Genomic DNA, 17,332 nt, shown 5'->3' with positions numbered 1-17,332 from the left:
GCAGATGGAGACCAAGAGGCAGAGGCCAACGGTCATCCTCTGAGGAATTTTATCACATATTTAACATGCAGACTGAAAAGCTTGAAGCTGCTAGGAAACCATCTAACCTACCATTTAACCATAACCCAAACTTGCTCATGCCACACGAGACGATGAACCCATATAGGATTAATCATGAGTTCAAACTAGATTTCAAAAGGGACTAGTACGATTCCTAATTCTTATAGACCAGGTGGATTTCTATTTTTTTTTTGTCGCTCTTTCGACTTGTTTTCTTGTTCTGGACATGTTATTTGCTTTATCTGATTTTGACTGTTTATAAACTATGTTATTTTATTATTATTATCTTTTTTCATATGAACTATTGTGTTCTTTCACACATGTCATGTATGTTTAATCCATGTTTTATGAGTTTTCATTGAGTACAGATTAGAGCTTCTGATGGCACATTTTTATTTTGCAAGTAACCAGTTACTGTTGCGTGGCTATACAAAGATTATCAGTTACTTTCTCTTGCATGCAATGTTTTTTTGTTTTCATTATGTACATTGAGGAATATGCACAATTAAAGTGTGAGGATGGAGTAACTAAAGTCAAATCGAAAGTAAACATCAAACTCCCCTATTTCTATCAAAAAGTTTAAAACTTTTAATCTTTTCTTTTGTGTTAAACTGCTCTTATCAACATGAAAACATGTTTTTTCAATGTAACTTGTAATACTATTTCTAGCCCTTTGTATTTGTTGGGTATACCCTTAGGCGTACTTGGTTACTGAGTCGCACGATAACTTTTCCGACTAAGTAATTTTCAAAATTAGTTATTGATGCCTTATTAGGCGTAAGAACCAAATAGCGAATAGTGTGCATGAATAATATCGGAAACCCCAAATTCCATTATGTGTTACTGAGAAATTTGGGCCTTTCATGTAACTTTCATATATTTGCTTTCATTTCTCTGGGTGATGCCACATGACTTGTCTATTTTATAACTTGTGTAGTTAATAAATACGTTGTGAGATCATTGCCCAAGACAACTGCACAAAAAGGATAGAGGCCATAGGATAAATCTGTGTTCTAGATTTTTTTCTTTGTTTTTCCATATTCGAAAAAAAATATAGTTTAAACTTTTTTTTAGCCAATTTAATATTATAGCCCGAGTGTAAGATATTTTTTATATGTTGCGTTGCGATAATAAATGCCAAAATGGTTTTAGTGTATTATTATTATTATTACTATTATTATTATTATTTGAGGATAAAAGGTAGAAATGACGATTAAAATTTCAAGAAGTTAGAAAGATAGAATAAATTGGATAAAATATCCAATAATATAGTTAGTGTTAAAGTACATAGTGTCAAACACACGTATATTTGTTATAAATTTCTTGTCTCATGATCATTATTGTTTATTATTTTTTCATGAATATTATTGGTGCTGTAGCTGGGCTGCTGTTGAATAGCTTGGATGGACTGCTAATGGATTGCTAAGGCTTTAAATTAAGTAAAGACCCGGCCTGTGACTCTGTGAGTATGTTTATCAGATGTTTTTATATAATAATCTCATTCACTAGAGATTATTCAGCCTGTTCACAAGTTACCAAAACACAAAATAATCTTCTCAAACCTTGTTACCTCTCATATGTTCGTCTTTTTACGTAGAGTCACCATTGATCTTCGTTTTGTCTGGTTTTTGTGTTGTAAAAAGTCATTGAGTTAGTGATCTAAGTTTGGTGGTCTGTTTTATTCCAGATTGTATTTCATTGTTCTTGTACAATTTTTGATAAAACATTTGTGATGGAAACGGAGAGTTGTAATTTACAGACTGACAATAGATATTGTTCCTAAGTCCTGTATGGATAGTGTCATATAGGAATGGAATAGTTGTACGTGGTAAGTTGTCAATAGATATTGTTCATTAAAAAAATGTTGTTTGCCTTTTTATGAGTTGAGTGAACAGCGACAACTGTTTCGATATAGAAGTTTTAATGATAAATAACGAACTATAAAATTAATTTAAATAAATGTATTTAACATCAGATCACATTTACCTCAAGTTTTATGAACCAACTACAAAAATCATAACTTGCAAGCAAGATGACTGAAAGAGTATCACCGATTTCAAATCATTGCTATTTGACTCGCTATTCTAAAAGCCGAGGTATTTGGAATTGCTCGTTGACACGGACAAAGTCAGATCTGAATTTTTTTTTTATCAAATATTTAAAAGAATATCTAATATTATGGATTTATTATGGTGTCATCTAATTGCAAGTGTCCTGCTTAAATTTTTAATTCCATTGAAGAAATCATAAACCCTGATTCCACAATAAAGAACGTAATCTTTGTAATAAATGAGTTTTCATAAATTCTTTCTGTAGACCTCAATCCTGTGGTACCATAAGATCATCAACACCCTTAGCGAAGCTTGAACTAAAATGCGGGTCGGGGGACTTAATACATATTAGAAATCTCAAATGAAACGTGTAAATTTACACTATTGAGAAAAAAACGGGGGAGGGGCCACCATTATCCTTCGCCCATAATCAACACCACCATGTCAGACATTTTTAATATAAAATTTATCAATACAACCTATACCAAATCACCGAGAAGAAACAAAGGAGAACTAAGTTTGACCACTGCCCGTATGACCCAAACTACAAACAGAATGCACACATATCAACTATTACAAGAAATTAAAGTGAGTGTATTGTATATATATAGAAAAAATGAAAGACATTGCTTTCCAAAACTAACTCGTTTGTGTTTATTTAAACTTAATTCTATTGCATGTCCTGAAACTATATGACAACAAAAGTTTAGTAAACAATAAAAACAAAGCTTTTTACATCACAGACTAAAGCTATCATTGAAACTCAAGACTGTTGATGATGATTCACCCTAAGTTCGCATTGATAGTTCCTCCCCATGCACCATGAAACGGGTATTTGTTTGGAGCGTAGAGGGAATGTGCGACCTTCGTATGGTGTCTAACTCTGTAGCAACTTCTTTCATTGTTGGTCTGAACTTCCCATTCAAATTTAAGCATCGCATTGCTAAGTTCGATGCAGTTAGAAGCTCATCCCTAGTGCCCTCTTTAAGCACTGTTGCATCAAAAATAGACATAACACGCCCTTCTTCCATAGCCAACATAAAGTATGTAGCCAAACTTCTATTTTCACCAAATCTAGTTAAGGAAATTGGTTTTTCTCCGGTTAATAGTTCAACTAAAACAACTCCAAAACTATAAACATCACTCTTTTCAGTGAATTGGCTAGACTGGAAATACTCAGGATCAAGGTACCCAAACGTGCCTTTGACTAAGGTCGTCAAATGAGTTTGATCTATTGTGACAAACCTTGAAGTTCCAAAGTCAGAAACTTTAGCCCTGTATTTGTCATCCAAAAGTATATTAGTGGTTTTGATGTCTCTATGGTATATTGGAATGGAAGTTGCGGAATGCAAATAAGCAAGTGCTCTAGCGACCTCAGTAGCTATTTGTAATCTCATGTCCAAAGATATTGGGAACTCATGAGTTTCATTGTGAAGTCTATCATACAATGTGCCATTTGGAATAAACTCGGAAACAAGGAGAGGGACATCTGTCTCCAGGCAACATCCCAATAATTTGACCACGTTCCTATGATTGATTTGGGAAAGAACGACCACCTCATTGATGAACTGTTGTAATTGACTTTCATCTACTATTTTTGATTTCTTGACTGCCACGATCCTTCCGTCCACCAACATCCCTTTATAGACCGTACCTTGACCTCCTTGCCCAATAATTCTATTTTCATTGAAGTTGTCAGTGGCTTTCTGCAACTCAAGTGATCCAAAATGTATGGTTTTATCAACTAGAGACGGGTCAGCCTCTTCTTGTTGTTTTAGAAGTAAACCACCATTGCGTTTAAAAAATCTCTTTCTTCGCCTCCTTTCTTTTGTCTTTTTGATCACTTTGTACAATACGTAGCTAGTAGCAACCAACAAAAGTACACCAATGCTGATGCTAACACCTGATTAAGGCCAATTTAAAATGTGTCACTAGTAAGTAGTTATGTTTTACTTTGTTTTGATATTCTAAATAGCGCAACTTTCTTACAAGTAGCCATAATTAGGACAGAGTTACAGAAATTATTCTTTACGTCTACCCCAAATTTCATTGGTGGTCCTTTATTTTTTAAATTGATGTTTATTATTCTTTACGTTTTAAAAAGTAACACCTTTTGTCCTTTAGGCCTAACCCAGTTAAAAAATCTCGTTAAGTCTTGTCACGTGCTTCTCACGTGGGGGTATTTTCATCATTTCAGGTCCGGTTATGTTTTCCCCCATTAAATACCCAATTCCCCCCACCCCAATGACGGACCTGGAATGACGGAAATACCCCCACGTGAGAAGCACGTGACAAGACTTAACGAGATTTTTTACTGGGTTAGGCCTAAAGGACAAAACGTGTTACTTTTTAAGACGTAAAGGATAATAAACATCAATTTGAAAGATAAAAGACCACGAGTGAAATTTGGGGTAAACATAAAGGACAATTTCTGTAATTCTGTCTAAATGTCCCATAATTAAAGTATTAATCTAGGTGTTTCGTAACTTTTAAACTTTAATTTCTTTGTGGTTACAATATAAATAATAAATTTATAAAGTTTAAGTTTCCGAAAGATACGACCAGGGAAATCTCAAATCAAATATAGACGTTTTAATTGTTTAGAGATCTAAGGGTTTATGAAGTTACCACAAGATACGACTAGGAAGTAATAAATGTTAAGAAAGAATTTGGAGTTTGTAGGCCTTCAGAATTTATAAAGTTAAAAGCTTATGTTGACAAAAGATGCAACACTATAAGAATTAAAGTTCCACATGAAGGTTGTCCGTGGTGGTAGCATGAAATGTAAAAATGTTAAACCACACATGTGGTGGTTTCACCTTTTACACACTCAAGAACATATGTTATTTGTAACAAAGTTAATGCAGGGCCGTTTTTGAGGCATGGCAGGGTAGTCAACGACCACAAGCCCAACACCCAGCTAGGCCCGGAATTTTTTTTTTCAAAAAAAAAAATTATATGTGTTTTTATAAAAAACATGTGTATAAACAATGTTTCAACACAATTACATAACCACTAGCTTGGTCTAATGGTAAAGGGGTATGAAATTTAACCAAAAGGTTGTGGGTTTAGTCTTATTTGAAACAATTTTAAACTTATTTTTATACAAAAGTTTTTTACACAACTAAAATCATAATCAAATAAGCCCATTTATAATTAAATTGTTTAAACCCAACAAAATGTTTCTTTTACATAAGGCCAAAGAAAATTCGCCTTTGGCCCAAAATTTTTTTCGCCTTTTCGGAGCCGGCCTGAGTTAATGGTTAAGTATTTGAATTTATCATATATGCCAAATTAGTCATAAGTTCTGATTTTATGTGTATGTTGATATGTGGTGCTACCGTGCTATATATGTCGAAGTTTTTGAGTTATTTGATACATGGAAGATAAAAATAGTTATGATTTCATTTGTAATGCGTTTATATGATTTGCGTGCAATGTAGTCTTGTAAGATTATGTGCTACGCGAGTTAAATCTTTTCAAGCTTATACTTTTGGAAAGTGCTTAAGTTATGTGAATGGAAATATAAAATTGGGAAGGCGTATGAATGAGTTTTGCTATGATCATACGAGGCCATGAGTTTTTGTTTAAGTTTATGAGATTATGTTTGCCACTTTTTGGGAAGGTAAATTTGGTTAAATTATCTTACTAATCTATTAAAACAACAGAAGTTGTTTACATAACATTTAACTAGGTATTTCACATAGGATATCAACTAGATGCCATGTCACTATTTTCTATTATACTATGATTTATGACCCGTTTTTCTATTATAATTCATGACCCATAAGGCTTTATAATATTTTGAAAAATAAGTTATTTTATGATACGGGTTTCGAACCTAAGGCCTTAGGCTTTATCAACTCCACTAAAATGGTAATTATGTTTGATTTCTTGACTTAACATATATATAAATGTGATTACAAAATTAAATTATTTATTTAAATACCATTTTAGTCAAATTTAACATTAAAAGTTTTGAATTCATAACTTAACATTTATTTTGACTTTGTTACAAGAACGCATACGTTAAATTTGGTAACAACTAATTATAATTAACAAAATGAACAATTTTTTTTAAATATTGCTAAAATCTCGGTTTGACAATGCATTTTTATTTAAATTAGTAGTTTCTTTTGTTTTAGTTTTTACTTTTTTGTATCACATGTTTATATATCACAATTACGATATATGTATTTTAATTGAATATTATTTTTTTAATGAAATTTTCGTAAAAAAAAATCATTGTATGTATATTAATGTATGTATAATCCTTTTAGTTTCATTTTCTGTCTCATGTATGTTATATCCAACATTACAATAATTAATAGTTTTTCAATTATATAAATCATAATTTAAATAGTTATGTTAAATCATCAATTATGTAGTTTTTCAACTATATCCAAAATTTACTACCTTTTGATGAGACAAGGAGACTAACGTTGGTGGAAGGACTTCAAAGTCATACATGGGGAGACGGTTGCCGACTGCTGCTGGCAGATATAGGCTTAAGAAATAAGCTGACTATTCGAGAAAGGAAATGTACACCTAGAATTCGATGGGGAAATTTGAAGGACGAAAATCTTCCCCTATTTAAGAATAAACTCATGTTGCAGACATTGGCTCGACTAATTAGCGACTCAACTCATATATGGGAAGTTATGGTGACAAGATCATTCAAGTAGCAAAGAAGACTCTCGGGGTCACAACAGGAAAGGCAGGAGGGCATAAGGAGTCTTGGTGGTGGAATGAGGTCATAAAAGACAAGATAAATGACAAAAAAGTAAGCTTTAGGGAGCTTATAAGGTGCACGAATAAGGAAGAACGAGTGGAATTGAGGGAGACTTACAAAACAGCCAAGAGAGAGGCGAAGAAGGCGGTATCAAAAGCAAAGAAAAAGGCCTATAAACGGATGTATGAACGCTTAGAAACATAAGAGGGGGGGCATGCTATGTTTAAGATTGCCAAAGCCATGGAGCGTAGAAGGAAAGATCTAGGGCTTGTGAAGCTTATAAAGGACACATATGGGCATGTACTGGTTAAGGAGCGGGACATCAAGCTAATATGACAAACCTACTTCCACAACCTTTTTAACAATGGGAGAGCCTACCAAGAAAAATGTGACAACACAACCTTTCGACGACAACAACTGAATAACTGCTACTTGCCGACGGATCACATGGAAAGAGGTCCAGACTGCACTTAGGAGGATGGGAAGGGCTGAGGCGGTTGGCCAGACAACATACCCATCGAGGTATGGAAGTGTCTGGGAGAAGAAGAACTCATGTGGTTAACTACTTTTTCAATATTATCCTCAAATTTGGTAAGATGCCAGACCATTGGAGGAGTAGCGTCGTAGTCCCTATCTATAAGAACAAAGGAGACACCCAATGTTGTGGTAACTACCGAGGAATAAAACTACTAAGACATACTATGAAGCTATGGGAAAGAGTGATTGAGGTTAGACTTAGACAGGAAACTCAAGTTACGATGAACTAATTTGGCTTCATGTCGGGGCGTTCCACCACAGAGGCAATTATAAGAAGATTGATGGAAAAGTATAGGGAGAAGAAACGTGACCTTCATATGGTGTTTATTGACCTAGAAAAGGCGTACAACAGTATGCCACGCCAAGTTCTTTGGGAGTGCCTGGAGGGTAGAGGGGTCCCAAGGAAATATATTGAGATAATTATGGATATGTATACCAGGAGTGCAACAAGTTTTCGTGCGCTTGTGGGGGATACTAATTTCTTCCCCATGGAAGTAGGCCTTCACACGGGTCAGCGTTGAGTCAGTTTCTTTTTGCAGTAGTCTTGGATGAGTTGTCAAGGTCGATTCAGGAGATACTCCCATGGTGCATGATATTCGCCAACGATATTATGTTAGTTGCTGAGAGAAAACAACATCTAAACATGAAGCTAGATGAGTGGCGAAAAACCTTAGAGACAAAATGTTTAAGGATTAGTCTCTCTAAGACGGAGTACCTCCACTGTGATTTTAGTGGGCTAAATGACAATGAGGACGTCCAGATCACCATTGAAGGGCAAGTGGTTATGCAGGTAACGAAGTTTAAGTATCCATGATCATTTGTTCAGAGCGATGGGGAATTAGACAGTGATGTGGCCCATTGAGTTCAGGTAGGATGGTGTAGATGGAGAGCAGCCACATGTATATTATGTGATAAGATATTCCTAACTAAACTAAAGGGAAATTTTTTTGGGTCACAGTTAGACCTGCAATTTATATGGAACAGACTATTGGGTCATCAAGAAGGCACAAGTGCGGAAGATTGAGGTAGTAGAGATGAGAATGCAACGATGGATGTGTGGGCATACAAGGTTAGACCAAATAATAAACAGTGTGTTTCGGGAGAGATTAAGGGTAGCTAACATATCCGACAAGATAAGAGAGTGGAGATTGAGATGGCTTGGACATGTGAAGAGAAGACAGACGACGAATCCTGTTAGATCCGTAGAAAACATTACTATACAGGGGAGGAGGGGTAGAGGCCGCCCTAAATTGACTTGGGATGAGAGAATTAGACATACTTGCTAGACTTAAACCTCTCCGAGAACATGGTCGAGGATAAGAATTCTTGGAGACGAAGATTTAAAGGTAAGGATATTTAGAGAGAAAGGAATACCTTAGTGGCTTCTCTTTACCTTATTTTTGTTCATACACAATTATGTTATTTTCTTTTCATATATTATATATTTTTATCTATTTATGTATTATTATTAATATTATTATTATTATTACTTTTACTATGTGCTATTATTAATTACAGTACTGTTTAACTTTGATTTTCTCTTATATTCTCTCATACATATGTTTTTCAGAGCTGAGGGTCTCTCTGGTAGTCATCTCTCTATCCCATTGGATGGAGGTACAGTACGCCTACATTCCATCCTTCCCAAACCCTACTTGTAGCTTTGCTATTTGTAACATCCCAAAATTTCCAAGTAATATTAATTATATTACTTAATATTAGAGAGAAAGTTTACCCGGGTTATTAGGAAATAAATAAAAGAATAGGAGTTGGTATGGGTCGGGTCAGTGTTGGGTAATGGATGTGGGTTGTGGACTTGGGTTAAATGAGAATGGGATTTAAGGGATATAAATATCCCCTAAACCCAAAATATCTTCATTCTCACCTTACACCCTAAAACTCCTAACACACACTCAAAACACACACATTCTACCGATCAAGATTCGAAGCCGAGACCCGAGATTTTGTTGATAGATCTGAGTTGGTAAGGTAAGAACAATCCAACAAAGCTAATATTACTGTAAATGGTTAGGATTGGATGGGTTAACCGGACCCGAAACCCAACTGCCCAAATCGGACCCCTAAAACGTCGATTTTAGGCCGATTTGATGGTTGGGACTTGTAGGCGCCGATCATACGATTCCGTGGGTACCAAAATCGAGTTATTTAGCTAAGAAACGAAGGAGTTATGGGCAAACAGATCTGCAGCGCGACAACTTCGCCTGCAAGATTAAGTTCGCCTGATGAACTTCGCCTTCAAGCGTAACTTCGCCTTCAAGCATAACTTCGCCTACGGCCAAGTTCGCCTAAGGATAACTTCGCCTGAAGCCAAGTTCGCCTAAGGATAACTTCGCCTGAAGCCAAGTTCGCCTAAGGTTTAACTTCGCCTGAAGCTAAGTTCGCCTAAGGTTTAACTTCGCCTGAAGCTAAGTTCGCCCGAAGGTTAACTTCGCCTGAAGCCAAGTTCGCCTAAGGATAACTTCGCCTGAAGCCAAGTTCGCCTAAGGTTTAACTTCGCCTGAAGCTAAGTTCGCCCGAAGGATAACTTCGCCTAAAGCCAAGTTTAATTAGAAAATGAATTATAAAGCGATAAGTTAAAGTAAGCTAATACTAGGCCACCGGATTAGATCAGGCGAGTATTGATACGTGTAACTTGTACAGTCAGCCGAGCTCAGTTAAAGAAGGGATTTACAGCTACCAGAGGAAGAAGCAGAATTCAGGTGAGTTTCTAGCCCCATTCCTTGTTATGTTTTCGGGGCTGTGTGCATACTCGATGTGTTGTTAATACATTTATCCTAAGTGATAAGTGTATGTCATATGTGATATGTGTGATAGATATGAATGATTGCTTGTCGGTACGCGAACGATCTTCGGATATTGCGCGTACTGTCAGGTTAAAAATAAAGGTACGAATATTATATATCGTAGATGTATGAATATTTCAAATGAATACTTGTCGGGGCGTGAACGATCTTCGGATATTGCACGTAACGACAAGGGGTATGGTTGTTAAATGAATGAGGTAAAGAATGCCTAGGGTGTTCTTATGTTATAATGTAAGTATGTGTGTATAGGTACACGAATGGCATGTGAATTCTACGTGTGATATGTATGAATGATTGCTTGATGGTACGTGAATGATCTTCGGATATTGCACGTACTGTCAGGTTGTAACGTTATAAATATGGCAAGTATGATATGTATGTGTATGTGTATGTGTATGAACGTAATAAAGTTAATAAAAGAAGGAAATGACGGTTGTATGATTGTATGGTTACGAAAAGGGTACCGAGCCCTAATAATACTCGCGGTATGATGTATGGTTGTATGGTAACGAAGAGGGAATCGAACCCTACTAATATTCGAAAACAAGGGACCAGACCCTTATAATATCTGTGATGTTAGGGACCAGACCCTTATAATATCTGTGATGTTAGGGACCAGACCCTTATAATATCTGTGATGTTAGGGACCAGACCCTTATAATATCTGTGATGTTAGGGACCAGACCCTTATAATATCTGTGAGGTTATAGGGCGAAAGGCTCTTTAAAACGTATGATTATGAATGTAAAGAAAGTATGTAAGTAAGAAAGAAAGTATGTAAGTAAGAAGGAAAGTATGTAAGTAAGAATGAAGGTATGAGTACTTATGTGTGTATGAAAGAAAGTTATGAGGTTAAGTACGTATGTATGTAAGAGGGTATTGTATGATATTGTGTGATTAACTAGAACTCACTCAGCGTAGCTGACTTTTAGTATGCACGCAGGTGAGCTGATTATAGAGTTAGCATGAGGATGACACACGGCATGGATTGAACGGCTGGCATCTGAAGAAAGAAGTAAAGATGTTTTAAATATAAAGTTTTGTGTTATGGTATCAAAGAAAAGATTTAATGTTTTGTAACAAATGATTGATGTTTTATATTCCGCGAAAAGTTTTAATAAACTCTGATTTGAAGGACTGTGTTTATGAGTAAATCCGACACGAAAGTAGGGCCACCGGGTTCGGGGCCTTACACTATTGGTGAGATTCCACTGGGTATGATTGATTGATTGATCATTTAAATAGTTATTCGTAAAATCATATTATTCAAATTGTCCATACTTTATATTCACTAACAATAATCTTACTCCCCGCTGTGTGTTTAATTAACATTGTTTATATTTCACCCGTGGACTCCACGGGTCAGTAACCTTGGGTACAATAAACAAAGGATATTAATCTCTAAATAAAAAAATAAATATAGGAAATCAAGTTCTTCAAATATTAAAACATAACAATGAACACATATCATTAATTCATAGTCAATAAATGCTAATCATAATTTGAATTTGAGGATGGATATAATTTGAAGAAGTCATCATTATATCAAGAGAAATATGCATTTTGTCTCCCTGGTATATATCGACGTTCGACGGGTTAACCCCTGAAAAAGAATTTGCGAACTTTGACTCCCAGTGTTACTCCGACGGATTCTTTTGACTCCTACCGTCAGTTGACTGTTGGTATTTTAGTAATAATACCAACATATTAAGGGTATTTTAGTGATCTTCTTCTAATAAATAATAAATATAATAATAATAATTATAATATAATAATAAATATAATAATAATAATCATCGTAGCAACAGCTACGTTATATTAATAATAATATCAATATTATAATTTACTATAATATCAATATGTTATATTATCATAAATATTAATATGTTATATTTATATAACAACACTAGCAGCAGATCATCTTCCTAATCATAATCACCTGTTCATCTTCATCATCATCAACCTCAAACCTCAGTTCATCTTCATCATCATCAACCTCAAATCCTTAAACCCACCACCATGTAATCCCTCTTACTCTCATCATCTTCATCATCAGTTTCATAACAATTAATCGAATCTCTCAAATCCTCAAACCCTAGATTTCATCACTCAAACCCTCAAATCTCTCAAATCCCACCACCAATCGCTTCAATAATTCAACTACCACACCTATAAATCATTCCGATCAAAACCCCTAACCTCCGGCACCACGCCACCGCCACGGCAGCCATTGTCGCCATTGATTTCGGCCATCTCGTTTTTCCGGTCACGGCAGCCACCGCCACGACACCCACGCTCGTGGCTTCATCGACCTTCTGCAACGCCACCACCACGGCATCCATGGAAGCCACCACCCCCGTCGCACCTCCACCCGGTGATAAAAGATTCCGCCGGAGTGATTGCAAATGGTACTTTGATTCCGATCTACGAATTCGGAGAGAAGAATATTGATTTATATCTTAATTTTTTTGTTTTCTATTTCAAAAATTTAATTAATAATTATTAATTCTTGTGTCATATTTGTTGTTATTGGATTTTTGGATGAATATTGATATTTAGATTTTAATTGTTTTGTAAATTTGGAGATGATAATAAACTTGATATGATGAAGATATGGTGATGATGATGATGATGTGTTAATAAAATCCGGAGATGATGATGATGATAAACCTTTAATGAAGTTAAAAAGTGGTAATATATATTTAATATTATATAGTTATAAGAAATATTAGTATAGTTCAAATGGTTGGTGTTGTATTGTGTTAAACCAGTGGTCGGGGTTCAAACCCCACCCTTTACACGAATTTTTGGTATTTAGTTTTAAGATTAATTATAGGCTCAGGGGTCAAACGGTAATTTTAACGTTTTTTGGTTAGTCAACTCACAGTCAACTGACGGCAAGGAGACAGACTGACCCGCCCAAATATCACAATGGTCCAAAGTTCGCAAAATCGTTTTTAGGGGTTAACCCATCGAACGCTGATATATACCAGGTAGACAAAATGCAGATTTCTCTTATATCAATTGATGATAAACTGAAGAGGAAACTTGTGGATGTGTTTGCATCGATGATGAATCTAACATGTCATCAATTAAGTGTAAAACATCAAATGTGGAAGAGAAGACAAATGAGTTTAGTGGTGTAGTAAAAAATGGTGTTGATGGCGAAATGACATATGATGTTAAACTTGTAACTCATAAGTTGGAGAAGGTTTAAAAAAGAATTTTTATGATTATCATTTATTGATTAATAAATAAAGACAATGATATGTTTTTATTGTTATGTTTTAAGATTTTGAGATTTTTTTTATTTAAAGACTAATTTTCTTTGTTTGCTTATTGTACTCTGGTATAAGTTATAAAATGTTTTAACTTTTCATTTATCTCATTTATCTTTATTAGTTTTTGTTTGTTTTTATATTTGCAATTAAAATATGTTATGATGTCTTTTAATTCATGTAAAATTGTTATTTATATATAAATGCAACATTCGTATTTCAATAATTTATATGATTTTACATATATATTACGTTTTATATATGTTACATCAGTGTGTAACACGGCTACCATTCTAATTTGTTTAATCAAGAAGCTTGTAAAAAGGAGATTTATTAATACTGTTTAATTAAAAAGAAAGATTTTTTGAAGTGGGTATTCAGTTTCGGCACACCATGGTCAACTTTGATTGCCTGTTTGAATGTATATATTGTAAATGGATAAAAAGACATTACCTAGAATTACACCTAGGGAGGTTCTTCCATCATCGTGTATACAAGTGAATTCCTGACTGAAAACGAAATCATCAACGTCATATTCCTTGTGGCGTTTACATTTACCCCCACTATCTCTGCACCTTCTACACTCTTCTGTGGGGTCTTCTCCAACTATAACAGAAAGGTCCATATTGTCATAAACCAATCAAACAAAAGAATCTACCTACCGAAATATATACTATGCATTAATGATTTACATACAAGGAGATGTGCATCCATCTTTTAGATAAGGGCTTCCTGTTCCTTCTGACCAATAGCTGAAACATGCCCATGTATCCACTCTTGTACCATTAAACTCATCCATCGTCTCTCTTAACGGGGTTTGGTCATAGCAACAAGTCACTTGATCGATCTTTGTTAGAGTCCACATAAGTGATACAGGATTAAAAGTGGTATTACTCCTGGCAATAGATGGGTCAGAATTCCTTCCTTCGTCATAAGAAGTTTCATCATCCACTAAGAAGGCACTCCCACAAGCTCCATCTTCCTCTTCTGAGTTTGTAAGGTTAATGGTGTACAACTTGAGCGAATAAGGAATTTTAGTTTCACAACAACCAATTCCAAAACAGTCACTTCTGTCGTTATGTGTAACTATATTGCGACAGGTCGTGGAACATCCTGTGAGCACACTCCCATTATCTATCATAGCAGCACTTCCACATCCCTCAAAAACAAATTTATTGTGTAACATGGAAAGCCAAAAGGGGCTACTATCAAGATCAAAGCCCATAATCTCACTGCTATTCTGTACTGGGTTTTGGCAATAAGAGATCCTCCGCGTGCTAACATTGACTGTACGATATAGCAAGTTGACACCCAAGATTTCCAAGTTGTTGAGTGCAGGTAGATATGGTTTGGAGAACTTGCAATCAACGTTGTACCAATGGTTAACAGAACAATTTGAACCGATTCCAAAAGGGAAAGGAATCCTTACTTTCCCACACGTATCAATGCACCCAGTCTTGGCATATTTTGGAATTGCTGCATAAAAAAGAGTAAATGATAAGCCGAAAATGAAAGTGGGTGCCTATGTTTGCAGCAGAGCATACTAAATATTTGCTTAATTTATAATTCAAATTCAAATATCCTAAGAAGCCAAATACACAAGACAATATTATAAGTTGACGTACATACCCCTGCATCCATCTATTAAATAAGGGTTGTCTTCTGATGTAGAATAGTAGTTGTTGCATTTCCATGTATCCTCTGGAGCACTATTAAATATATCTACTTTCCGTCTTATGGGGGTTTGGTTATCACAACAAGTTAATTGATTAGAGTCCGTTAGAGTCCACAGAAGTGATACTGGAATTATAGAGGCGTTCTTAAACATAAACGGGTCAGAAAACCTTCCTCGGTCAAATAAAGTTTCATCCACCAAGAAGGCATACAGAGAACCTCCATCTTCCTCCAAGCAGGCAATGTTAATGTAGTATGACTTGACATAGTGAGGAATTGTAGTTTCGCAACTTCCAAAACCATTATTTTTATCACCAAGTGTATCATTGCTACAACTTGTTGTACACCCAGTAATCACACCATCATTATCTGCCATCATAAGAGCATTACCACACCCCTCGACAATAAATTTATTGTGTCTTTTGGAAAACAAGAAGGGGCTCCTACCGAGGTCAAAGCTCGTGGTCCGACTGTTATTAATATTCCCAACTGGGTTTTGGCAATTAGAGATACTTGGCATATTAACAATGATTGTCTGATTTTTCAAGTTTACATTCAAGATCTCCAGGTGGTTGATTGCAGGTAGATATGGAGTCGAGTATTTGCAATCAACGATGTACCATGTATTGACAGAACATTCCGCACCGATTCCAAAAGGATATGGAATCGTCACGTTGTTCCCACATGTATCTTTGCATCCTGTCTTGGCGTGCTTTGCAATTGCAGGTGATGTTGTGGTTAATGAAAGGAAAACGAGTAGATGCAAGAAAGCTAGAAATAACTTCATATTCGTAAAGAAGAAAGATAGGATCATAGCAGAAAACGTAAAGAGGTGTTTATGTTTATATATAACGTTGGCTATACTTGATTTGAGAGAAATAAATGAAAGACCCGCCAGTCTACGCCGTGGTGGAATTATACACCAGTAATGAGGTGTGGAAACAATCTAGGCATACAATTCCACGTGTGGTGATGATATCTCATGAGTTACGAAGAATTTGAGTCTGTGTGTTTTATTATTATTATTATTATTATTATTATTATTATTAATGAGATAATTGATAAATCATAAAGTGACTGCAAAACTAGTTAAGGACTTAGTGTTGGTAAATCGTGTCTTATGGTGTTTAACAAGTTAAAAACGACACGATTAACACAAGTATTAAACATGAAAATGACTCGTTTAACACGTGGCTATGATGGTTTGAGCATGACAATTATATGTTATATATACCATGAGTGGGAAGTGATGAACCCTAGCATTCTAGTCTTTGGTGATTCAACCAAATCTTGAAACGTTATTCTGACTTATGGAGTCAATTATAATTGATGCTAATGGTTTAATTACAAAGGATAGGATCAGCAAACTTTTCAACATCCATTTCAACTTTAGTTAGGGAAGTTATATAATAATCAAAGAGTAGGTTTTCTAACTTGGATGACCTCCTGAGTTAATTATTAGGTAATTATTAGAAGTTTAAGTTTCAGGATTCTAAGTGTGTAAGAGTTGGTACAATATGATGTACAAGAGGTAATCGTAGTTAAATTTAGAGTAAAATTTAATGACTCTCTTTCCTCAACTCTTGTACGTCTAAAATTATTATTAAAGAAATATAAAATCACTTACTGTATTTTTACTATATAGGTCTTATGGTGTGTAAACATTTACACATTTTTGAAAAATATTTGAATTTTTAAAATAACCTTCATGTAGAGTGTTTTGCTTAATTTTTGTTCTTTTTAATTTACATTTTAGGTGTATTTAAATTTAATATTTATACTAACAAATATTAATATTTAATGCTTTAAATGGCAAGTAATCATTTTTTTCTACTAGAATTTTCGGCCATAAACGTCCTGGTCGAAGACTAAGTCTACGCTAAATTATAACCACAACTCAAAATCTAGAAAGAAATTAAAATATATTTTTTTCCCTACCTAGTGATTTATTATTGTGAAGAGAAAGGGTCCATAGAGACCCGCGAACCTAAGTGGACGACACAATAGTTTTAGTGATAGTGACAACTCGGTCAATTATTCTCTATCTCTCCGGCTATAATACTTTACTTGGACCAACAATTTAAGGATCTTCACTCTTTAACACTCATTATGATTCTCTTAATACTCATACTGATTGACATGCTGGAAGTTGGTTACGAGAAGAACCCTCCTATT

General features: G+C 35.0%; 1 pseudogene across 1 annotated transcript; it reads right to left on the bottom strand.

The window, feature by feature from the left end:
* Positions 1-2,763: 2,763 nt before the first annotated feature.
* Positions 2,764-15,971, bottom strand: LOC143614936 (wall-associated receptor kinase-like 6; annotated as a pseudogene). Its single transcript, XR_013150377.1, has 4 exons — positions 15,113-15,971; positions 14,180-14,965; positions 13,937-14,089; positions 2,764-4,014 (listed from the first exon to the last, which is right to left on the bottom strand). The product of XR_013150377.1 is annotated as a wall-associated receptor kinase-like 6 (transcript).
* Between the last annotated feature and the right edge of the window lie 1,361 nt (positions 15,972-17,332).

Source organism: Bidens hawaiensis, unplaced genomic scaffold, assembly GCF_021521415.1.
Source record: "Bidens hawaiensis isolate Kalapana, Puna unplaced genomic scaffold, B.hawaiensis_p1.1 tig00041461_1, whole genome shotgun sequence".
NCBI classification, from domain to species: domain Eukaryota; kingdom Viridiplantae; phylum Streptophyta; class Magnoliopsida; order Asterales; family Asteraceae; genus Bidens; species Bidens hawaiensis.
The sequence above is the reverse complement of the archived record's forward strand: the minus strand, read 5'-3'. Positions and strand labels throughout refer to the sequence as shown.